At 43.1% G+C, this 26,450-nt stretch overlaps 1 protein-coding gene across 2 annotated transcripts in view; it reads left to right on the forward strand.

Moving 5' to 3' along the window:
• The first annotated feature begins 255 nt into the window (after window positions 1-255).
• PSKH1 (protein serine kinase H1) overlaps window positions 256-26,450 on the forward strand; it is a 42,287-nt gene continuing 16,092 nt past the window's right edge. The window contains exons 1-2 of one of the 2 annotated variants that reach the window (XM_075281812.1): window positions 256-380; window positions 20,007-20,115. The gene's annotated coding sequence lies outside the window, so the exon portion shown is untranslated. The remainder of the gene's footprint in view (window positions 381-20,006; window positions 20,116-26,450) is intronic. The other variant, XM_075281811.1, reaches the window with a different exon arrangement.

The following is a 26,450-nucleotide window of genomic DNA, read 5'->3' on the forward strand; positions in this document are numbered from 1 at the left end:
TTTCAGGCATAATAAGCAGGTTTTCTATACTGTCTCTGGTTGCAATAAATGACTACTATGTTTCCACACAATGCACAGCTAATACAGAAGGCCCCAGCTGACTCTCCGTCCCCTACAGCTCGGGCACGGCTGACTCTGCTGCCCTGACTGGAGCGGTCCGCTCTCCGTGACGTCACTGGTCTTTCTTTCGCGCTCGTAGAACTTTATGGTGTTGTTGCCATGACTCCGCTCAGCTCCGTGGGAGAATACCTGACGTCAGGCAACTTCCGCTTTGTAAAAGTTCACAGCGTCTTCTGAGACGTTCTATGTTTATGTATCGACTTTATGAAGTGACTGTAGAAGTGATGAGGATGAGCTAGCGGCTGTGCAGTGGGTACAAGGTGAGGCCCGGATTGTAACTTTACTGCTGTGCACAGTGGCGTATGTACTACATGGCCGGGCTCTGTTTGGAAGGGGACACCGCTATGTTATTACTTCGCTATAATAGCTTATGTGGGTCTGGTTCCTCCGTGCACCCGGGGGTTGTCATGTATAAGGTGTGCGGGGACCTTCTCTGTGGTCCTGCTTAGTGTACGCGCTGTTATGTGGTAAAACTGCAAACCTGTCACCTGTCACCTAAGTACTGGGAGGGCATTTACTGTGTTATTGGTGGTGACGTCCACAATGTGCAGTGGGGCTGGCCTAATATGTAATCAGAATGGAAGCTCTTAGTGATATTGGTCATTAGCTTACTATCACTAATGGTCTGTATAATATCTTTAACAAGTTGGTCGCATTTGACAATGTAATAAGGTTCTGTGCGTGTGGATATAATTCGATGTGCGGGATTTATTGTGTTACATGTGAACCTTGTGAGAGATTTTGCTGCAGATTTCATCTTAAAGATGAACCGCTATATATATATATATATATATATATATATATATATATACCGCTAGAAAGCTAATGGTGCATTGATGTCTCCGGTATGTGCCTCGGTGCTGGAGTTATTGGTGCCTTTCATTTCGCTACTGATATCTCCCCACTGTCAGAAAGGTGTTTCTCACCTAGTGTTATTGACAGGCTGTGAGGAACGTCCCCCCTTCCCCCGAAGTACTTGTCAATAGACTGTTGTACTGAGGTGGAGTTACTCACAGCTCAGTGTCATATCTGGGCAGTAAGGAATGCCCCTTCTACAGTACAGGCAGTGGTGTAACTACCGCCATAGCAGCAGAGGCAGCTGTCACAGGGCCTGGGACATTAAGCGCCCGGCGACAGCCGCTACCGCTGCTATCGTTATACTCGGGGGTCTTTTCGGACCCCCGAGTATAATGATTGGCGGACCAGGAGAGATAAGAAACATAAAAAACACTGTTAGGGCTAGTTCACACGTAAAAACCTCCTGGCTTATTTTGGTCCTGAAAAAAACCGCTTCCTAATTAGGAAGCTTTTTTTTGACATTGCCAGGCTTTTTTTGGAGCTTTTTTTTTGTAAAAACCGCTTCCAAAAAAAGCCAGGCTGTTTTCCCCTCCCATAGAAGTGAATGGGCTAAAAAAAACCGCTAGCGGTTTTTTGCAAAAAAACACGCTGAAAAAAACCTGCGCTGTTTTTGCCTCCCATTCACTTCTATTGCTTTCTTCAGGCGGAAAACGCCTGAAGAAAGGTCATGTCGCTTCTTTTTTCTGCTAGCTGAAAAATAACTAGCAGAAAAAAAAAGCTAGTGGAAAAAAAAGCTAGCGGAAAAAAAAAGCTAGCTGTTCACATAGGGCTCCATTGTAAAGGGGCTTATTTTGAAGCGAAATCCGCTGTCAAAAAACTCCCCTTTGCCCACGTGTGAACTAGCCCTTACTTACCTCTCCACGATCCTGCCAGGCCTCCTTCCTTGTTGTCTGACGTCTCTGATGTTACATGAACCCGGCCTGCGTCCCAGGTTATGTGACATCCGACGTCATTGCAGAAGGACGGCAGCGGAGGCCGACAGCGTAGGAGCCAGGGGACAGGTAAGAAACAGTAGTTTTTTATGTTTTTATTCCCCCGGGTCTCTGATTATTATACTCTGGGGTCTGAAAAGACCCCAGAGTATAATAATTGTTTATGGGTGTCCACAGTGGGACATAATACTGGGTGCAGGGGCCACTATGGGAGATAATATTGTGTGCAGGGGCCACTATTGGGGATAATACTTTGTGCAGGGGCCACTATGGGACATAATACTGTATGCAGGGGCCACTATGGGGGATAATACTGTGTGCAGGGGCCACTATGGGGGATAATACTGTGTGCAGGGGCCACTATGGGGGATAATACTGTGTGCAGGGGCCACTATGGGGGATAATACTGTGTGCAGGGGCCACTATTGGGGATAATACTTTGTGCAGGGGCCACTATTGGGGATAATACTTTGTGCAGGGGCCACTATGGGGCATAATACTGTGTGCAGGGGCCACTATGGGACATAATACTGTGTGCAGGGGCCACTATGGGGGATAATACTGTGTGCAGGGCTCACTATGGGGGATAATAGAACGCGCAGGAGGGGGTTGGTCGAGGACTTCGGGGTCGGTCGAGGAGGGGCACCATGTCAAAAGTTCGCCACGGGGTCCCGCCATTCCTAGTTACGCCACTGAGTACAGGGCTATGGACGAGTGCAGTCGGGGAACCGGGATGCGTTGCTCAAAGCTCAGCGATCTGAGCTATGAGGAGCACCCTTCTTACAGTGGGGAGATAGAGGTACCTAAATTAACGGCACTGATATCTCCAGCAATGGGGCACATACCGGGAAAGCCGACAGTACGCTGAATTCATCGCACTGTTGGCTTTCTGCCAGTAAATAACATCACATATTAAAGAGGATCTCTCACCACCTCCACCAATTTTAATCTTTTAACCCCTTAGTGACCAGCCTATTTTAGACCTTAATGACCAAGCCAAATTTTGGAAATTTTCCCTGTGTGACTTTGTCAGTGAATAATTCTGTAACAGTATAGCGCTACCAAGCGATTCTGATATTGTTTTTTCGTGACATGTTGTACTTTACTGAGAAGGTAAAATTAGACTGATATAACTTGTGTAAATTTATTAAAAAACTCGCAAATGCTGAAAATGTTGAAATTTTTTCAATGTTTTCCATTTTCAGCTGCGATATCTCAATATATGCACAATAATACAGGACAAAAAAGTTAGTAGTTATATACTTCCAAATGTTCCTTTTGTGTTTCAAGCATATTTGAAATAATTTTAGCATATTTGAGTAATTTAGACACTTTACAAGTTTATCAAGTTTATAAGCAAATTTTGGAAATTTGGAGTATGTGATTTTTTTCCTGTACCAAGCTCTGTTTGCAGACAGGAATAGGTGGCATAATGATAGAAACTCCCATTAAATGACCTGATTTGTAAAACTAGACCCCTTCAGGTATTCTTTGAGGGGTATAGTGAGCATTTTGATCAAACAAATATTGTTTTGCAAGAATTATTACAAATGATGAAAAAAATTACCGTATATACTCGATTATAAGCCGACCCGAATATAAGCCGACCCCCCTAATTTTACCACAAAAAACTGGGAAAACTTATTGACTCGAGTATAAGCCTAGGGGGAAATGCAGCAGCTACTGGAAAATTTCAAAAATTAAAATGGCCGAGTTCTTGGGTGCAGTAAGTGCTGGGAAAGGGGAGGGGGTGTTTTGGTTGTCTGTCTGCCCCTTCCCTGAGCTTGAGGACTGGGTTTTTTACCCCCACTTGGAATTCAGCCTGGCTGAATATAGGGGATCTGCAGTGCTCCTATTAACCCCTTCCCGACGGAATAGAAGCACTGCAGATACCCTATATTCAGTAGACCGGGCACTGTCAGACACAGCGATACCTAATGTGTTTGTGTTTCATAGTCATTTTCTACTTTGAGGGCAGGTTCACACCAGCGCCCAATCTCAGTTATGCAGGTTTCCGTTTCCTGCCCGAGAAACATTCATGGGTTTGAAAAGTGTCCGCTGGTGAGCGTCTTCTGCTCTCCGCATTGAAACCGTTTTTTTTTTTTTTTTAGTCGGACATGCAGGACTTTGTGTCCAGTAAAAAACAAAACGGTTTCGCCATGGGCAGCAGAAGACGGCTCACCCACAGACACTGAATGTCGGTTTCTGTCTTCTGCTGACAGAAAACGGAAACCTGCATAACTGAGATCAGGTGCTGGTGTGAACCCGCTGTGAACTTTTATTTATTTTTATTTTTTTTTATATTTTTTTAAAACTTTTTTTAGCCCCCCCTTGGGGGACTTGAACCTGCAGTCATTTGATTGCAAGTTCCATAGACGGCAATACAAGTGTATTGCCGTCTATGTGAGATTCTCTACATTACTATTACGGCTGATCATAGACCAGCCGTAATAGTAATATAGCGATGACAGGCCTGGGAGCCTTCATTAGGCTCCGGCTGTCGTCGGAACAGGTCGGCTCCTGCGAGCTCGCTGCACAGGAGCCGGCCTGCAACTTTAAAGGTATGGGGCAGGCCGGAGGGGGGAGGACATCTCCGGAGGGCACCTCCGCTGTAACACTTACAGCAGAGATGCCACAGCTTATGCCTACAATCAGAGATTGCAGCCATAAGCTTCAACATCTCTGCTGTAAGCATTACAGCAGAGGTGCTGGTTTCTATGGCAACCGCCCTGCAGAGCGGCGCCATTACGTTTACAGCCCGGCATCCGGACCCGGCATCCAGACACCGTGGCAGGTGCCGGGGCCCACAGCATCGCCACGCTCCTGCTAGGAGCGCGGCGATGCTGTACATTAAAATCTGCAGAAGTACTTACGGTACTTCTGCTAGCAGGGCAGGAAGCAGACATGCCGCGTGCGGACCTGAGTTTACGTGGCTACGTCACCCGGCGTGTGATGGGGGGGTGGGGTCTGCTATCCTGGCCTGCTAGCAGAAAATTACCGTAATGACCCGAATATAAGCCGAGGAGCACTTTTTCAGCACAAAAACTGTGCTGAAAAACTCGGCTTATACTCGAGTATATACGGTAAATTTTCATTTTCTTCAAATATGTGTCATTTTAAAGCCAGTTTTTTTGCACTCAACACATCAAAAAGAAGAAACACACCCCAAAATATATCACTCCACTTCTCCCGTGTTAAAAAATATACACTTTGTGGCCTTAGTCCTATGTACGCACATATAGTAGGGCCTAAGAGGTAGGGAGGGCCAAATTTATTTCAAAACACAAATTTTGCTTTCAGATATTTTAGGCCCATTGCACATTTGAACAAGATTTCAGTTACCAAAACAATTGAAAACCCCCATAAATGACCCCATTTTATAAACTAGACCCCTTAAGGTATTCATTGAGGGGTATAGTGAGTACTTTGACCCCTAAGTTTTTAGAAAATTTGCGTCAAACAAAAAAAATTCATATTTTTGTACACAAAAGTGTCATTTTATAGGCAGTTTTTTTTGAAATAACACATGAAAATGAAGAAAAACACTCCAAAGTAGATGACTCCATTTCTCCTGTGTTCAAAAACGTACACTTTGTGGCCTTAATCCTATGTACGGACGCACGGTAGGGCACAAAAAGAAGGGAGCACCAACTGGATTTCAAGACACAAATTTTGCTTGCAGATCTTTTAGGCCCATTGCATATTCAAACAAGATTTAAGTTACCAAAACAATTGAAAACCCCCATAAATGACCCCATTTGATAAACTAGACCCCTTAAGGTATTCATTGAGGGGTATAGTAAGTATTTTGACCCTATAGCCGTTTCTCAGATTTTACTAACCTTGGCATATGTAGGTTAAAAATTACTAAAATGTCCCTTTATCCCCAAAGTTTTCATTTTCACAAGGGGTTAAAAGAGAAAAAGGCCCCCTCAGTTTGTTAAACAATTTCTCCTAAACACGGCAATACCCCATATGTGGCCATAATCTGCTTTATGGGTACATGGTGGGGCTCAGAATGGAAAGAGCGCTATTTGGCTTTTGGAGGGTAGATGTTGCTGGAATAGTTTTCAGGTGCCATGTCGCATTAGCTGAGCCCCTAAAGTATCAATACAATGGAAAACCCTCAAATGTGACCCCATTTTAAAAACTACACCCATCAAAGAATGTATCAAAGGTAGCCTAAAAATGCTTCCCAAAAATTAATGTACAAAATGAAAATTGAAATTTTTAAAGAATATGCCATTTCGGTGCCCAATACGTTGCACCCACTTTGTGTTGTCAGAGACCTGCACTCCTAAAACTATTAAGGGACCATCCCGAGGGGCAAAAAATTATATATGTGGGTGTAAACTGCTGCTTGGGCACACAGCAGGGCTCAGAAGGGAAGGAGCACTGCGCTTTTTTAGCTTTTGGGGTACAGATTTAGAGGGACCCTCTGGGCACCATGATGTTTTTGCAGAGCCCTGGAGTTGACAGTAAACTGGAATTCCCCAATAAGTGACCCCATTTTGTAGGGGCAATTTTAGGGTCTCTGTAAATGTGACATGGAGTCCAAAAACCAACAATCTAAATCTGCACTCCAAAAGCACATATCGCTCCTTCACATCTGCGCCCTGCTGTGTACCCAAATGGCAGTGTATGCCGACATGTATGACACTGGTGTACCCCGGATAACGGACTTAATGCCATATGTGGGTAGAAATGGCTGTTTGGTACAGCCGGGCACAGAATGGAAGGAGCGCTATTTTGGTTTTTGGCGCATTTTGGTTTTTGGCGCAGTTTGTTTTTTGGACATCATGCCACTTTTGCGAAGACCCTGAATTGCCAATAAAGTGGATTCCGCAGACATGTCACCGCATTTTGGACACTAGCCCAGTGATGGGATATATCAAGTGGCGTAGCGAGCGTTTTTAACCCTTGAGGATTGCATTTACTTAGTTTCCAGAAATAATAATAATAATAATAATAATACATTTTATTTATATAGCGCCAACATATTCCGCAGCGCTGTACAATTTATAGGGTTCAGATACAGACATACATAACAAAGAACGTCATTTCACACAATGGGACTGAGGGCCCTGCTCAAAAGAGCTTACAATCTATGAGGTAGAGAGGGTGACACAAGAGGTAGCAGGGGCGGCATTGCTTATACAGTGTTCAGACAATTTTGTGCATTAGGAATTGTGATAGGCTTGTCTGAAAAGATGCGTCTTTAGTTTGCGTTTGAAACTGTAGAAGTTGGGAGTTAATCTGATTGTCCGGGGTAGAGCATTCCAGAGAAGTGGTGCAGCTCGGGAGAAGTCTTGTATACGAGCATGGGAGGTTCTGATAATAGAGGATGTAAGTGTTAGGTCATTGAGTGAGCGGAGAGCACGGGTTGGGCGGTAGACAGAGATGAGGGAAGAAATGTAGGGAGGTGCGGCATTATGGAGAGCCTTGTGGATGAGAGTAATAACTTTATATTTTATTCTATAATGAATAGGCAGCCAATGTAGCGACTGGCACAGACCGGAGGCATCGCTGTAGCGTCTAGCCTGATAGATGAGCCTGGCCGCTGCATTCAGAATAGATTGTAGAGGAGAGAGTTTAGTGAGGGGAAGACCGATTAGTAAGGAATTACAGTAGTCAAGGCGAGAATGAATCAGAGAGACAATAAGTGTCTTTAGTGTATCTCTGGTAAGGAAAGGGCGTATTCTGGAGATGTTTTTGAGGTGGAGGTGACATGAACGTGCGAGTGATTCAATATGAGGGGTGAAGGAAAGGTCTGCGTCAAATATGACCCCAAGGCAGCGGGCATGCTGCCTAGGAGTTATAGTAAGGCCTGAGACTGCAATGGATATATCAGGGACAGATCTGTTAGATGGTGGAAACAGTAGTAGTTCAGTCTTAGAGAGATTTAGTTTCAGATAGAGCGAGGACATGATATTAGAGACAGCAGAGAGACAGTCACTGGTGTTCTGAATGAGTGCAGGGGTGATGTCACGGGAAGATGTGTATAATTGGGTGTCATCAGCATAAAGATGGTACCTGAAGCCAAATCTGGCGATGGTTTGTCCAATGGGGGCTGTGTAGAGAGAAAAGAGCAGGGGGCCGAGGACCGAGCCCTGAGGAACCCCAACAGCAAGGGAAAGAGGAGAGGAAACAGAGCCCGCAAATGATACACTGAAAGTGCGGCCTGAGAGATAAGAGGAGAACCAGGAGAGCGCAGTGTCATTGAGGCCAACTGAGCGGAGCATAGTGAGGAGAAGTTGATGGTCAACAGTGTCAAAAGCTGCAGAGAGGTCCAGAAGAATAAGAAGAGAGAAGTCACCATTGGATTTAGCCTTTAGTAGATCATTAGAGACTTTTGTGAGAGCTGTTTCAGTAGAGTGCAGAGCGCGGAAACCAGATTGTAAGGGGTCAAGCAGAGAGTTAGCAGAGAGATAACGGATTAACCGAGAATAAACCAGGCGTTCCAAAAGTTTAGAGATGAAGGGGAGGTTAGAGACGGGTCGATAGTTAGCAGCACAGGATGGGTCCAGGGAGGGTTTTTTCAGTAGCGGGATTATAACAGCATGCTTGAAGGAGGATGGGAAGATTCCAGAAGAGAGAGAGAGGTTAAATATTTTAGTAAGGTAAGTAGTGACAGCAGGGGACAGAGATTGGAGAAGGTGTGAGGGGAAGGGGTCACTACTGCAGGTTGTGGGGCGAGATGAAGAAAGTAGCTGGGAAACTTCCTCTTCTGTGACAGGTTCAAAAGATGAGAATGGACAGTCTAAAGTGCGGCTGGTGAGGGGATCAGTACTATCGTAGGTGTGGGAGTCAATGCCACCTGGGGCTTGGGCAGTAATTTCCTGACGGATCTTATCAATTTTATCATGGAAATACATGGCCAGGTCATCAGCACTAAGGTCTGTGAATAGCGTCTGCACCTTGGGTGTGAGTAAGGAGTGAAAGGTTTCAAAAAGCCTTTTAGGGTTGCTTGAGAGAGAAGAGATGAGGGCGGTGAAATAGTCTTGTTTGGCAAGGTAAAGGGCAGAGCTATATGTTTTAAGCATAAACTTGAAGTGGAGGAAATCTGCAGGTGAGCGTGAGCAGAAATGAAATCGCAACTGAAAATGAGAAGTTAAAAATGAAATTTTTCCAGAGATTCGCCATTTTAGTGCCTGATATGTTGTGCCCAACTTATGTCAGCAGTGATACACACTCCAAAAACTGGTAAGCGGGTATCCCGGGCACAACAGCTTTTAGAGTGTTCATCTCGGATACAAGGCGGGCACAATATATTACGCACTGAAATGACAGATTCCTGGAAAAATGGTCATTTTCACCTTTCACAATCAGCTTTGTATTCATTTATGGATAATAAGTTATAGCAACACTTGGGGGTTAAAAATGCTCTCTGTACCCCTGGATAAATCCTTCAAGGGTGTAGTTTCCAAAATAAGGTCTCATATCAGGGGATTCCACTTTACTGGTGTTTCAGCTCTACAAAAGCGTCATGGCATGCAAAAACCAAACCATCTGCGCTCCAAAAACCCAATAACTCTTCTTCCCTTCTGTGTCCGGCTTTGCCCTAATATCCCACATATGACATTACGTCCGTTATCCTGGGTACACCAGTGTCATACATGTGTCATACCTGTGGCATAAACTGCAGTTCGGGCACACAGCAGGGCGCAGAAGGGAAGGAGCGCGATGCGGCTTTTGGAATACAGATTCAGATGTTTGTATCTGAACGCCATGTCATGTTTGTAGAGCCTGTAAGGTACCAGAAAAGTGGATTCCCCAAAGGAGTGACCCCATTTTGAAAACTGCACCCCTCAAAGAATTTCTCAGGGGGTGTAGTGAGTATTAGTATCCCAGACGTGACTGCACAGCGGATGGCGAAGATGGAATATGTAAGCGGTGCGGAGGACATTGCAAACACCAAATTCCCTACTATGTCCCAGTAGCTCCTATGATTGGGGGAGTCACTCTGGGGGTCACTTTGGGGGTCATTTCTGGTGTCTGTTCCCTCATAAGCTGTAAATCTGGGGTGTCCCCTGATATTCGCTCACACAGCTTATACATTCCCTTCCTGACGCAGCCAGTCGTATTCTAATGATTTGGCGATTTTTGCGGGTTTTTGTCTTCACATTACTAGATGCTATATTTTCTTTATTTTTCTGGTGACGTGGCCATATAAGGGCTTGTTGTTTGCGGGATGAAGTGTATTTTGTAATGACACCATTTTTGGGTGCCTACAATCTATTGAATACATTTTATTAACTCTTTTTTTGCTGGATTTAAAAAAATAAAATCAATTCTGGCATTGAGTTTTCCCTTTTAAATTTTGCGCCATGCAGCGTACAGTATAAGTAACATGTGACCTTTATTCTGCGGGTCGGTACGGTTACGGCGATACCTCATTTATAGTATTTTTTATGCGATACTAATTCTGCAGAACAAAAACACATTTGGGGACATAAATCAGTGATTTTTGCATCGCCATCTTCTGAGAGGCGTAACATTTTTATTTTTCGGTCGACAGTGTTGGTTGAGGGCTTATTTTTTGCGGGACAACCTGCGCTTTTTATTGGTACTGTTGTGGGGTGTATATGACTTTTTGATCACTTTTTATAGCATATTTTCTAAGGTGAGATGGCGAAAAATCACTACTTCCAGCGGGTTTTTTCCGTTTTTTTTCCCCGATGTTTACCGTATACATTAAATATTGTTTCAGTTTTATTATACAGATTGTTACGGAAGCGGCGATACCAAATATGTATTGTTTTAATTAATTTTTAGGTTTTTTTTTTTTACATAACTCATTTTCTATAGAAAAAAGGGTATTTTTGGGGCTTTATAACTTTATTCATTTTTTTCAAAAGCTTTATTTTTCACTTTTTTTTTCACTTTTTATTTCACTTTTGTATGTGTCCCTTTTAGGACACTTGATTCAGCAATGATTTCATTGCTGAATCAGTATTACAGGCTGGAGACACAGGAGACACAGGCTGCACGTGTCTCCAGTCTGTATCAGGAAGCCAAGCGATATAGACGCATCGCTTGGCTTCCTGACAACGGGGGCAGGATCAACCAGGTAACGGGGGGCTCAGGCAGTCTGGGGTCACTGGCCAGACCCCAGACTGCATGTTTTTCATATTGGCACCCCCCAATCTCGCCGCGGGGGGTGCCGATACCGCCGGCACCATCACGGAACCGCTTCAGTTCCGTGATCATGTTTGATCACGGAACTGAAGGGGTTTAAAAAAAAACATCGGAGCCCCCCGATGGGGGGTTATGGAGCATGGTCTTAGCTATAAGATACAGCTAAGACTTGCTCCAACTACGTGGGCACTGACAGGGGATCCTTCCCTGACTGCCCGACGTAGTTTTACTATAGGGCAGTCAGGAAGGACCTGTCAGTGCCGACGTAGATTCCCTATGGGCCGGTCGTTAAGCGGTTAATAGTTGTTCCTCCACTCATTCCTGCACAGTTGGAATTTTCCTCTAGCCTCCAACATTTCCGAGCAAAGTGCAGTTTGTTTTGGTGCCTGATATGCTATTTAGGCTCTGTAATGTCAGGCACTGGCCTGTGATTCAGAGCTCCAATCAGAGGCAACCAGTGTCATAGCTCCGAATCCCACCCCTTGCCTACCTCAGTCTGCCACCGCTCTCCTGTCATTATAGAGACTAAATAGCAGGCATTTTATCTAACAGCATTGCTCAGGAATGGTGGGGGCTAGAGCGAAACATTCCAACTGCCAGAATCAGTGGCATGGCTCATATTAACAGTTGCTTTTCATCCCTGGTGACAGACTCCCTTTAATGTATTTTTATGTCAATTGGGTTGTTTTTCTGAAGTGTGCATACTAGGGGTGTGCGACTGAAGACTATTATTAGGCCATTTTCAAGTCTAAGTATGTGCTGGGTGACTTTCTTGACGTTCGTCTGGTGGTTTGGTTTGGACTGAACACACAGATGCACTATTTATGTGTCCTCTAAAGAGAACCCAGAGTAATAATAGCATTTACAGTTCAAACCTATTTGTCCTGAAACCGCAAGCAAAGGCTCACAAATAATGTATTAACCGAACCGAAATAACCAGCAGTCTTGTTGGTTATGCGGATGACACCAGGTTCACACTAGCGCCAGCTCTCTAGTCGTTATACCGTGTGTAGGAGTAGGAAGGGGGTATGTTCTTGTGTAGGGATACAGATATAGCATCATACTATGTGGGGGAAAAATGTGGCATTCTACTTAGGGACCCTAAGGGAAATTTAGCTGTGTGGGAGCATCACTATGACATTTTACCATGTGGAGTCCCCAAAGGTGGCATTATACTATGTGTGGGTGATGGGGGAGGGGTCCTAAATGGGCACTATACTGCATGGAGGCAGTAAGGTCTCTTTCAGACAACTGTTCAGTGTGCGGGTCAGTGAAAACATCACAGATGGTATCTGTGTGGCATTCGTGCTTTTCACTTACCTATACATTGAAGTGACTGAAACGAGCCACAAATACGGACAGGACAGTATGGGACCTGCTCCATATTTTGCGGTTCTTCATTACGGCACACTCTCTTCATATAGCATAAACTGCTGTAAGTCTGGGCCCGTCTGTCTGTACTGTGATCTGCAATTGAGGATCAAAAGTACATTGTGTGAAGGAGGCTTAAGGATATATTCACAGTTTTTGGGGGTTTTTTTGCAGGCTGTTTTTTGAGAACCTGCCTCAAAAAACGATTCCCATTCACTTCAATGGTAGTCCGCTGTTTTTTTTTTTTTAAATTAGGTAGAGGAATAGAAAAGCAACATGACTTATCTTTAGATGAATTCTACCTTGAAAAACCCATTGAAATTAATGGGAAGTGGAAAAATGCTAGGTTTTTTTTTTTTTTTTTTGCAAAAGCCACATTAAAAACTGCAAGCATTTTCTTGACGGTAAGTTTCCAAGTCCATACAATGTGCTGGAGGAAAAAAAATGCAACAAAAACCATATCAAGTATTTTAAAAAAACAAACAACAAAATAAAACAAGAAAAATGCATCAAAAAATTTTCCTTCTTCATGAAGCAGATATTTTTTCAGCCTGCAAAAAAACTCTTCCCTTAATGAGTATTGTTCTGTTGTTGAGTAGCCCTGGTCTAGATGAAGTAGCCTTCACATAGAGTTGTTTTTGGAGAGGTTTAACTGCTGTTTTACAACTTACACAAGTTCTTCCTGTCTATAATATAGGGTGATTGCAAAATTATAGCTTTGGTATTACCAAAGCAATAAAATTGATACTTATTAACATGAAAAAAGAGATTCTATATCTTACAAATTAAAGTTTAACCCCTTAGTGACCGGCCTGTTTTGGACCTTAATGACCAAGCCAAATTTTGGAAATTTGCCCTGTGTGACTTTATCAGTGAATAATTCTGTAACAGTATTAGGCATCCAAGTGATTCTGATATTGTTTTTTCATGACATGTTTTACTTTACTGAGAAGGTAAAATTAGACTGATATAACTTGTGTAAATGTATTAAAAAAACTCGTAAATGCTGAAAATTTTGACAAATTTTTCAGTGTTTTCCATTTTCAGCTGCGATATCTCACATATGCACAATAATACAGGGCAAAAAAGTTAGTAGTTATATACTTCCAAATGTTCCTTTTGTGTTTCAAGCATATTTGAAATAAGTTTAGCATATTTGAGTAACTTAGACAATTTACAAGTTTATAAGCAAATTTTGGAAATTTGGAGTATGTGATTTTTTCCTCTACCAAGCTATGTTTGCAGACAGGAATAGGTGGCATAATGATAGAAACTCCCATTAAATGACCAAATTTGTAAAATGACCCCTTCAGGTATTCTTTGAGGGGTATAGTGAGCATTTTGATCAAACAAATATTGTTTTGTAAGAATTATTACAAATGATGAAAAAAAATTTCACTTTCTTCAAATATGTGTCATTTTAAAGCCAGTTTTTTTTGTTTTTTTTGCACACAACACATCAAAAAGAAGAAACACACCCCAAAATATATCACCGCACTTCTCCCGTGTTAAAAAATGTACACTTTGTGGCCTTAGTCCTATGTACGCAAATACAGTAGGTACAAGAGGTAGGGAGGGCCAAATGGATTTCAAAACACAAATTTCTGTAATCTTCTGTATCGGTACATGGTGGGGCTCAGAATGGAAAGAGCGTTATTTGTGTTTTGGATGGCAGATGTTGCTGGAATAGTTTTCAGGGGCCATGTCGCATTTGCTGAGCCCCTAAAGTACCAATACAATGGAAACCTCTCAAATGTGACCCCATTTTAAAAACTACACCCATCAAAGAATGTATCAAGGCATATTATCATTTTGAGCCTAAAAATGCTTCCCAAAAATTAATGTACAAAATGAAAATTGAAATTTTTAAAGAATATGCCATTTCGGTGCCCAATACGTTGCACCCACTTTGTGTTGTCAGAGACCTGCACTCCTAAAACTATTAAGGGACCATCCCGAGGGGCAAAAAATTATATATGTGGGTGTAAACTGCTGCTTGGGCACACGGCAGGGCTCAGAAGGGAAGGAGCACTATGCTTTTTAGCTTTTGGGGTACAGATTTAGAGGGACTTTCTGGGCGCCATGATGTTTTTGCAGAGCCCTGGAGGTGACAGTAAACTGGATTTCCCCAAGAAGTGACCCCATTTTGTAGGGGCAATTTTAGGGTCTCTGCAAATGTGACATGGTGTCCAAACACCAACAATCTAAATCTGCACTCCAAAAGCACATATCACTCCTTCACATCTGCGCCCTGCTGTGTACCCAAATGGCGGTGTATGCCCACATGTATGACTCTGGCGTGCCCCGGATAATGGACTTAATGCCATATGTGGATATAATCGGCTGTTTGGGCATAGCCGGGCACAGAAGGAAAGGGACACTATTTTGGTTTGGTTTTGGTGGAATCCGCAGACATGTCACCCCATTTTGGACACTACGCCACTGATGGGATTTATCAGGTGGCGTAGCGAGCGTTTTTTAACCCTTGAGTGTAGCATTTATTTAGTTTCCAGAAATGAAATTGCAGCTGATAATGAGAAGTTAAAAATGACATTTTTCCAGAGATTTGCCATTTTAGTGCCCGATATGTTGTGCCCAACTTATGTCAGCAGAGATACATACTCGAAAAACTGGTAAGCGGGTATCCTGGGCACAACAGCTTTCAGAGCGTTCATCTCGGATACAAGTCGGGCACAACATATTACGCACTGAAATGACGTATTCCTGGAAAAATGGTCATTTTCACCTCTCACAATCAGCTTCGTATTCATTTATGGATAATAAGTTATAGCAACACTTGGGGGTTAAAAATGCTCTCTGTACCCCTGGATAAATCCTTCAGGGGTGTAGTTTCCAAAATAAGGTCACATATCAGGGGATTCCACTTTACTGGCATTTCAGCTCTACAAAAGTGTCATGGCATCCAAAATCCAAACCGTCTGTGCTCCAAAAACCAAATAACTCTTCTTCCCTTCTGTGTCCGGCTGTGCCCTAATATCAGTTTATACCCACATATGACATTACGTCCGTTATCCTGGGTACACCAGTGTCATACATGTGGCATAAACTGCAGTTTGGGCGCACAGCAGGGCGCAGAAGGGAAGGAGCACTATGTGTCTTTTGGAGTACAGATTCAGATGTTTGGTATCTGGACGCGATGTCATGTTTGTAGAGCCTGTAAGGTACCAGAAAAGTGGATTCCCCAAAGGAGTGACCCCATTTTGAAAACTGCACCCCTCAAAGAATTTATCTGCGCATTACTGCACATGCCCGCGGCCATAGTGCCGACACCGCAATTTCGCGCATGCGCAGTACGTTCGGCGAAGTTCGACAAACAGAGCATACTGCGCAGGCGTCCGACGTCAAGCCGAAGAAGGAAGGGGAGGATGCAGACGAAGACAGAGGCAGCGCTGGAGTCGGTTTTCGAGCAGCAATGGGGACAAACCGGTATTTCGAACGAACGGCGCGGTGGAGATCACTTCTAAAGGTAGGAGACGAATAGCCTTTCTAAAGGCTATTCCGACGTGTTACCTAGAAAAAAAAGTTTTTTAATGGTAGAATCCCTTTAACCCCTTCCCGCCGATGGCACTTTTTGACTTCCTGACCAAGCTCGATTTTTCAAAACTGACGTGTCACTTTATGTGGCAATAACTTTGGAACGCTTTAACTTACCAAAGTGATTTTAAGATTGTTTTTTCGTAACACATTGTACTTCATGTTAGTGGTAAATTTTGGTTGATATGTTTTGTGTTTAATTATAAAAAAATTGGAAATTTGGTGGAAATTTTGAAAAATATGCATTTTATAAAGTTTGAAATGATGTACATTACATACAGATAGTCAGACCGCCAAAATTATATCATAAATCTCATGTCCCAGATCTCGGCTTTATGTCGGCATCAAACTTTAGTCACCCTTTTAATTTTTACGGACATTATAAGATTTACAAGTGAAACAACAATATTCAAAATTTTCAAGAAATTTCCAAAACCCATTTTTTAAAGGGCCTAATCCAGTTATGAAGGGGTTTTGAAAGACCCTTGTATTAAAGCCCCCCATACATCACCCCATTTTCAAAACTGCACCCCTTAAATAAGCCAAAACAACATATACCTAGTAATTTAACCCTATAAGTGCTTAACAGGAATTAATACAAAATGGAGGTGAAATTTTCAAATTTGAATTTATTTTACTAATATTTTCGTTTAGCCCTAGAATTTGCACATTCACAAGGGGTTAAAGGAGAAAACGCATCCCACAATTTGTTAGGCAAGTTCTCCCGACTACCATAGTACCCCACTTGTGGGTGTAAACTAATATATGGACGCACAGTGAGCCGCAGGAGGGAAGGCGCGCCAAAGAGCTTTTAGAGGGCAGATCTGGCTGTGATCAGTTTCAGGAACCATGTCGCATTTACAAAGCCCTTGAGGTGTCAAAACAGTGGAAACCTCTAGAAAGTGACCCCATTTTGAAAACCGCACCCCTCAGTATTTATCAAGTGATGTAGTAGCATTAGTAACCCCGAAGTGAATGTGTAAGCTGTGCGGAGTAAATTGGGTACACCAAATCCCATTCTATTTTCCCACCAGCTCCTATGACGGGGAAGAGGGGCATTCTGGGGGGTCAGCGCTGGTGTCTTCTCTCTCATAAGCTCTAAATATGGGGTGTCCCCTGAAAACGCTCGCACCGCTTACACATTTCCTTCTAGTCGCAGCCACTTATGTCCTAATGATTTGGTGACTTTTGGGGTTTTTGTCTTCACATTGTACAAGGTAGATTTTTATTTTTATTTTCTGGCAATGTGGCCATATGAGGGCTTGGTGTTTGCGGTATTAGATGTGCTTTTCAATGCCGCCATTTTGGGGCGTGTAACTTATTGACTACATTTTATTAACTCTTTCTGGGTGGGATGTAAAAGGAAACATCAATTCTGGCATTGCTTTTTAGCATTTTTTTTTTTCCCGTGCAGCATACAGCATAAGTAACATGTTACCTTTATTCTGCGGGTCGGTACGGTTACAGCGATACCTCATTTATATGATTTTTTAATGCGTTGCTATTTGTGCAGAATAGAATTCAATTCAGGGAAAAAAATCTATTGTTTTTGCATCGCCATCTTCTGAAAGGCATAACGTTTTTATTTTTCGCTAGACAGAGCTGGTTGAGGGCTTATTTTTTGCGGGAAGACCTCTTCTTTTTATTGGTACCATTTTGGTTTTCATCTGACCATTTGATTACTTTTTATTGAACATTTTGTAAGGGAAAGGTGGTGAATAATCATTATTTTGTGCGGTTTTCTACGTTTTTTTTTTATGACATTCGCCGTTCGGGTTAAATAATATTTTAATTTTATTGTTCAGGTTATTACGGACGCGGCGATACCAAATATGTAATGTTTTTTTCTATGTTTCTTTATTTTACATAATAAAACATTTTATATGGGGAAAAAGGGATTTTTGGGGCTTTATTTATTTATAATTTATTTTAAACTTATTTAAACTTTTTTATTTTGACTTTTTTTTCACTTTTTTTTTCTGTCCCCATGGGGGATTGAAGCAGTGACCGGCTGATCACTGCTTCAATAGAGATACGCTGCAATACACGTGTTACACGTGTATTGCAGTGTATAGGAAGCTGTCAGCCTGTGTAGACGCACAGGCTGACAGCTTCATTTACGGCAGGATTGGCCAGGCGCGAGGACGGGGTAAGTGATGGGGCAGACTCGGGGTCACTGATCAGACCCCGGGCTGCCCCCTACGAACACCGGCACCCCCCGAAACCGGCGCGGGGGGTGCCGATCGGCACCGTATGACGTTGTAACCCCGGAGGTGCCGGTGGTCATGTTGATCACCGGCATCTCAGGGGTTAACACCCGCGATCGGACCCGGTTCCGACCGCGGGTGTTACGGGGCATTGTCAGCCGTGTATTACGGCTGTCACCCGCTGTGCATGGTGCGCACACAGTTTCTGTGTGCGCACCATGCATCCGCAGTAATAGTACGGCGGTTTGCGGGAAGCCCTTCCCAGCAGCGCCATACTATTACGGCGAATGTCGGGAAGGGGTTAAAAAACGATCCTATTCACTACACGGTTTGTCCCCATTGCTGCTGTGTAGTGATTAACCCCCTGGTGTTCACTTACCTGCAGCTCCCAGTTCTTCTTCGTCGGGTTCGGTCCTCTGTCCTTCACGTCTTCAGAGCACCCTGCCCCCGTCCCCCCCCCGCCTCCCTAGACTAGTATTATTTATTATGCTTACTTATATAGCGCCATCATATTCCGCAGCACTTTACAGATATTGTCAGTCACTGTCCCATATAGGGCTCACAATCTACATTCCCTAACAGTATGTCTTTGATGTGTGGGAGGAAACCGGAGTACCCGGAGGAAACCCACGCAGACACAGGGAGAACATACAAACTCCTTGCAGATGTCGCCCTTGGCAGGATTTGAACCTAGGACTCCAGCGTTGCAAGGCTGCAGTGCTAACCACTGAGCCACCGTGCTGTTGTAGAGATGGAGGGAGTAGGCGGGGCTTGGTGCGGCTGGAGAGTGTGGGCAGGGAGTCGTGAGTGCATCACTCACGTCTCCCCTCCCAGTACCCGCCCACACTCTCCTAAGCCCCGCCTTCTCTATAATACTAGTCTGCAGGGCGCTCTGAAGCCACATGAAGGACAGAGAACCGGACCAGAAGAGGGCAGCCGCAGCACTTTTGAGCAGGTAAGTTGAGTGAAGTTCGCGAGTAGATAGATATTACTGTACATTGACTTGTCTAGTAGATAGATGGACAAGTAAATGTACCTATAGTAGTAGTATCTATCTACTCGCGAACTTGCCTTGTCGTCCTCACAGCAGCGCAGCCTGCCACTCTTCTGCTTCGTCCCTGTTTTACCGTATATTCAGCTGAGTATACAGTAAAACAGGGACGAAGCAGAAGAGTGGCAGGTTGCAGTAAATCCATGGGAATGAATGGACGCAGGGGGTTCCGTTCATTCCTATGGGTGTTAAGCTTTTCCCACAGTGATTGGCCAGTAGCCAAGCATTGTGGGAAACAAGCCCCGATCTCAATCCCGCCCGAGAAGATCGGAATTCCGATCGCGATCGTGAAATTTTCTCGATCTCCGATCGGAATCCGATCTTTTCTGATTACGATTGCTCAACCCTTGTGGGGACCAGAAAAAATTTCCAACTGAACCTAAATCTTTGGAGCAGTGAAGGATTCAAAGAGATGGAGATGGGGAAGATGGTTATTAGAGATGAGGAAGCACCTGTGACGCCGCCGGCAAAGTCAGCGTCACAGGTGCTTCCATTCATTTCTATGGGTGCGTGCTGTTCGGATCGGCTGATCCGAACAGTGTTCGCTCATCTCTAATGGTTATAGGTTCTCTTTAATCCTTTGGTAGAAGCCGTATACTTTTGTAGCAGAGTATGTAGGTACTATATAAGTTGTTGTTTTTTTTACTTATTACCTGATGATTTGTATAGATATGGCATGTCACATCTAAACCGATATTCTAATAATGTCATAGTAACAACATAAGTGCCAGTCAGGTCACCTTCAGTCTAAGATCTGTGAATTCTTTATTTTAGAATAGTGGTTATCCAGAAGAAGATGAGGAGTTTTTATGAGAACTGTGATTTATACAACCCGGGATCTTCCAAAATGTGAAACTACTACTATTATTGATGAGGTGAGTAAGTGATGAATATAAAATAATGGAACGTTTGGCATCATTCACATAAGCATGAAAATATGGCATTTGAAGTTTTATAGTTGCAAAATTGCTATGATTGGGAAGGCGTATCTTTTCAGAGAGAGTGCAAATAAAAAAATGAATCTAATAGGAAAATCTCTGTTTTTCAAATCACAGTAATAAGGTGATGCTCAGCAGTATTTTATTTACAGTTGGCAAAAACAGGCAAATCAGAAATATTTTCTTCCTCTGTTAGCGTAATACTCTGAGTACATGTCTTCTCCCAACCATGTTCACAGGACCTGCAGTAACTCCCGATCCTTATTCCTAAAATGAATGTGTCTGTGGAGAGAGTGGGCCTGATGGCACCAGAAATCTTACAACCATGCAATTTCAGAGTTTCTATATTTTTCATTTTAGATGCATGTATTTCATAAAAGTAACATAGTTGATAAGATTGGATGAAGCCACAAGTCCACCACATCCAACCTATAAACCTACCAAATTTATAAAAGGGAATGAGAATGAAAAACATTTGTAATGCAGTTTGCTCACAAAAGGACTCAAAGTGCAAGGAAGGCAAAAAACAAAAATAAAAAACACGAGGTGACTGCCAGTTTGCCCCATCAGTAGCAAACATTCCTTCCAAACTCCAAATATGGCAAATGCACTAAATATTTGGATCAACATATCTAAAAATTCTAGTTCCCATAATCTGTAACATTTTTACTTTCAAAAAAGTCATCTAGGCTCCTCTTCATCTTGTATAAGTTATCAACTATAATGAAGATTGGGTCATCATCCAAATATTTCTGGACCTAACTGTATATACATATTAACTCCTTCCCGATGGTGATTTTTATTTCAATTTTTTTTTTTAAAGAGGACCTTTCATCATATCCGGGCACATGCAGTGTTATACACTGCCAGAAAGCTGACAGTGCGCTGAATTCAGCGCACTGTCGGCTTTCCCGATCTGTGCCCGGTGTGAAGAGCTTACGGCCCGGTACCGTAGCTCTTCTATGGTCAGAAGGGCGTTTCTGACCATTAGCCAGAGACGTCCTTCTGCCTCGCGGCGCCTATCGCGCTGTATTGTGGAGCGGGGAGGAACGCCCCCCTCCCTCTGCTCACACAGCTCGTCCGTAGACCAGCATTATCAGGAGCGGGAGGGGGGCGTTCCTCCCCGCTCCACAGCACAGCGCGATTGGCGCCGCGAGGCAGAAGGACGTCTCTGGCTAATGGTCAGAAACGCCCTTCTGACTGTAAAGCGCTACAGTACCGGGACCGATAGCGCTTTACACCGGGCACGGATCGGGAAAGCCGACAGTGCGCTGAATTCAGCGCACTGTCAGCTTTCTGGCAGTATATAACACTGCCTGTGCCCGGATATGGTGAAAGGTCCTCTTTAAATATTTTTATGTTTGCGGGACAAATTGTTCATCATAATTTTTATTCTAGTATTTATTTATTATGTTCAATGTACTGGGAAGCTGCTCTATTCTGACACCCGTAACTTTTTATATTTCCATGTATGGGGATCCATAGGGCGTTTTTTTGGGTTTTTTTGTTTTTTTTTTTGGGGGGGGGGGGCAGGGCCTGATGTACTTTTCAGTTTACCATTTTGGGGAATGTCTATTGCTTTGATCACTTTTTATTCAAGTGGATTTTGTTCAGGTGGACCAACCATCACTGGCAAAGTGGAAGCCTTAATGCCCGCAATCAGTGCGGGCACTAGCGCTGTATAATACAATAGAGACCCTGCGGTTATGGCAGCTGCACAGCTCCATATTTAAATACCCAACATCCGCCGTACTATTACGGTGGATGTCGGGAAAGGCACAAAAACGAGAGTAAAAGACAGTATTGGCACTTCTTCCATTTCCTCTTTAGTTACATACTATTCACAGTTACACCTCCAGACGAAGCTGTGGCGAAACGTAATCTATTCCTGATGTGTTTTCAGTCACTGTTTTAAAGGGGTTGTCCCATCACAAGGATCCTATCTATACTGCTTGATAATGTAGATGTAAGACTTTTCCTAAATACACTGCTTCAGCAAAACTGCTTTGTTTGTCCACTATCTTACTTTATTCAATTCTTTGTGGCCACAGCCCTGACTTATCTGCTCATGAGTCAAGTGATGTATTTGCTGCTCTCAGGGGGGAGGGAGGAGGGGCTAAGTGCACGGGAGCGAGCCTGTGTATCTAGCTATTCCTGTGTCTACACCACGTGACCTAGCTTCCTGCTATCAGAAAAGGGAGAGGAGCTGCTTTCATTTCTTCTGTTCTCCCAGTTATCAGGCTAGCTAATTCAATTGTGTTCATTATGGCAGAGACAGGCAGTCTCTGTATGTAACACAGAATGGAGTTGCTGCTGCCTGTACTTCATAGGCCAATATGGGTGGGCGGAGCTAAACGGCAGGTTGCATGTGAAACCCCGCCCACCACATGATGCAAGAAACCAGGAAGAAAGAAGATTTTACAGCAGTGAAGACTGGTGAGTATGCGACGTGGGAATACCCCTTTAATGTAAGTTGTTTTTCTGCCCTATATAGTAACTTTATATACATTTCAGGTAGTGTTTGTAGCTTTAATGTACGTTATTACTGAGTAACTTTATTTGGTGAATTTCAACTGTTACATCCATTACTGTTCACATATTACCTATCCCTGGTGAGGAAATTAGTTTTATGTGGTTTATTTGTTTCTCCTTTGTTCCTATTTTAATACATTGTAATAAAGATTTTATACGTTTTAGTATACCAAGTAGTGAGCTTTTATCTTTTGTGTATGTCCAATGCACATAACACACTTAGTGCTTATTGCTAGCCCATTTGTTTGCAAGTTTTTATTCACAGTAAAGTCTATAGACTATGCATTGAAGATCCAAGGTAATAGATCTTTATAATATAGATACTTAGCTTAAAGAGGACCTTTCATCAGATCGGGCACATGCAGTTTTATATACTGCTGGAAAGCTGACAGTGCACTGAATTCAGCGCACTGTCGGCTTTCCCGATCCGTGCCCGGTGTAAAGCGCTATCGGTCCCGGTACCGTAGGGCTTTACAGTCAGAAGGGCGTTTCTGACACTTAGCCAGGGACGCCCTTCTGCCCAGCAGCACCTATCGCGCTGTACAGTGTGAGCGGGGAGGAACACCCCCTCCCTCTGCTCACACAGCTCGTGGAGTTACTCCCCGCTCCACAGTACAGCGCGATTGGCGCTGCTGGGCAAAAGGGCGTCCCTGGCTAAGTGTCAGAAACGCCCTTCTGACTGTAAAGCGATACGGTCCCGGGACCGATAGCGCTTTACATCGGGCACAGATCGGGAAAGCCAATAGTGTGCTGAATTCAGCGGACTGTCAGCTTTCCAGCAGTATATAAAACTGCCTGTACCCAGTCTGATGAAAGGTCCTCTTTAAAAGAACAATAGGCAGAGTAAACAGGATAAGTAAAGAAGCGACATTTACCAGTAATACAAAAAAACGCCTTTTTATTCCATCCTGTTTAAAATCAGCCTGGCAAAGTGGGAATGCTGACACATGTAGAAATGAGTGACGGCTGTTTTACATGTACACCATGGATACTCTAGCCCTGTTGTGGAATGCAGTCAATATATCATATAGTTCTTTGCTTGTGAAGCACCCAATTTCTTAAAACAATCCATTTTTCTTACAAAGGAATCATGCTAAAAGTAATAGTATAAGAACAGATGCGTGCATCTTCCATAATCCTAATCAGAACATTAATTGGACACTTAAACCTATAAGAACACAGAGCGCTTTAAGCATTCATACCTCTAGGACAGAGGGTCACACACTATCCCACCAAACTGCAAGCATGTTACAGTCCTATGAAAAAGTTTGGGCACCCCTATTAATCTTAACTATTTTTAGTTCTAAATATTTTGGTGGTTATAACAGCCATTTCAGTTTGATATATCTAATAACTGATGGACACAGTAATATTTCAGGATTGAAATGAGGTTTATTGTACTAACAGAAAATGCGCAATATGCATTAAACCAAAATTTGACCGGTGCAAAAGTATGGGCACCTCAACAGAAAAGTGACATTAATATTTAGTACATCCTCCTTTTGCAAAGATAACAGCCTCTAGTCGCTTCCTGTAGCTTTTAATCAGTTCCTGGATCCTGGATAAAGGTATTTTGGACAAACAATTCAAGTTCAGTTAAGTTAGATGGTCGCCGAGCATGGACAGCCCGCTTCAAATCATCCCACAGATGTTCAATGATATTCAGGTCTGGGGACTGGGATGGCCATTCCAGAACATTGTAATTGTTCCTCTGCATGAATGCCTGAGGATTTGGAGCAGTGTTTTGGATCATTGTCTTGCTGAAATATCCATCCCCGGCGTAACTTCAACTTCGTCACTGATTCTTGAACATTATTCTCAAGAATCTGCTGATACTGAGTGGAATCCATGCGACCCTCAACTTTAACAAGATTCCCGATGGGGCCACACAGCCCCAAAGCATGATGGAACCTCCACCAAATTTTACAGTGGGTAGCATGTGTTTTTCTTGGAATGCTGTTTCTTTTTGGACGCCATGCATAACGCCTTTTTTTTATAACCAAACAACTCAATTTTTGTTTCCAAAATGAAGCTGCCTTGTCCAAATGTGCTTTTTCATACCTCAGGCAACTCTATTTGTGGCGTACGTGCAGAAACGGCTTCTTTCTCATCACTCTCCCATACAGCTTCTATTTGTGCAAAGTGCGCTGTATAGTTGACCGATGCACAGTGACACCATCTGCAGCAAGATGATGCTGCAGCTCTTTGGAGGTGGTCTGTGGATTGTCCTTGACTGTTCTCACCATTCTTCTTCTCTGCCTTTCTGATATTTTTCTTGGCCTGCCACTTCTGGGCTTAACAAGAACTGTCCCTGTGGTCTTCCATTTCCTTACTATGTTCCTCACAGTGGAAACTGACAGGTTAAATCTCTGAGACAGCTTTTTGTATCCTTCCGCTGAACAACTATGTTGAACAATCTTTGTTTTCAGATCATTTGAGAGTTGTTTTGAGTAGCCCATGATGCCACTCTTCAGAGGAGATTCAAATAGTAGAACAACTTGCAATTGGCCACCTTAAATACCTTTTCTTATGATTGGATACACCTGGCTATGAAGTTCAAAGCTCACTGAGGTTACAAAACCAATTTTGTGCTTCAGTAAGTCAGTAAAAAGTAGTTAGGGGAATTCAAATCAATAAAATGATAAGGGTGCCCATACTTTTGCACCGGTCAAATTTTGGTTTAATGCATATTGCACATTTTCTGTTAGTACAATAAACCTCATTTCAATCCTGAAATATTACTGTGTCCATCAGTTATTAGATATATCAAACTGAAATGGCTGTTGCAAACACCAAAATATTTAGAACTAAAAATGATTAAGATTAATAGGGGTGCCCAAACTTTTTCATAGGACTGTATATCTCCATCATGTTCCTATTGCATGTGACGTAGAAGTCACTTTGAGCCTGGCCCAGATAGGACAGAATTTTAATGCTCCTGAAATCTAAGGGAGCGTTCACACTACCGTCTGTGTCCGACAGCTAGTGTCTGCTGCTAATGTCCGTGCAAAATCTTGTGCAGACATTAGCAGCGGACATTAGCTGTGTCCATGACATTTTTCATTGATTTAAATGGACATCGGGTGCGTTCTTTTACACTCCATGCCTGTCCTTAAGTGTCCGTTTCCAAAGATGTCCGACTTTTCAAGTGGACAGAAAAAACCTACATGTCGGGTGTAGTTATCCGCTTGAAAAGTCAGACATCTTTTTGCAACGGACAGTTAAGGAAAGGCACGGACTGTAAAAGAACGCACCCGATGTCTATTTAAAGCAATGCAAAATGTCACGGACACAGCTAGTGTCTGCTGCTAATGTCCGCACAAAATTTTGCACGGACATTAGCAGCGGACACTAGCTGTCGGACACCGACGGTAGTGTGAACGCTCCCTAACATACAGTGAGTTAATTGTTTTGCCTATATAATACCTACCACAAGAGCTAACCACTATATAGACCGAAAATGTGGTTTTGCGGTGAACAAAGTAACTGACCACAAGTCTAGTTTTCTCTAATTCTATCCCTTGACCTTGTAGGCACACTAACTGCTCAGCTCACATTTGAGAACGCCATTTGGTACAAATCTGTCCAAACAAGTAGAGGTACGTTGCACAAAATGGCTCCTAACTAAATGATCCATTATCGTATGACTCTACTGTAAGTGACCAAGATACATTGAGACAAGACATTTATTGTTTCAGTATTACTTATAATAATGTGCAAATTCATCATAATACCTAATTGTATGGTT

This window comes from Leptodactylus fuscus, chromosome 7, assembly GCF_031893055.1.
Source record: "Leptodactylus fuscus isolate aLepFus1 chromosome 7, aLepFus1.hap2, whole genome shotgun sequence".
In the NCBI taxonomy this organism is placed as follows: domain Eukaryota; kingdom Metazoa; phylum Chordata; class Amphibia; order Anura; family Leptodactylidae; genus Leptodactylus; species Leptodactylus fuscus.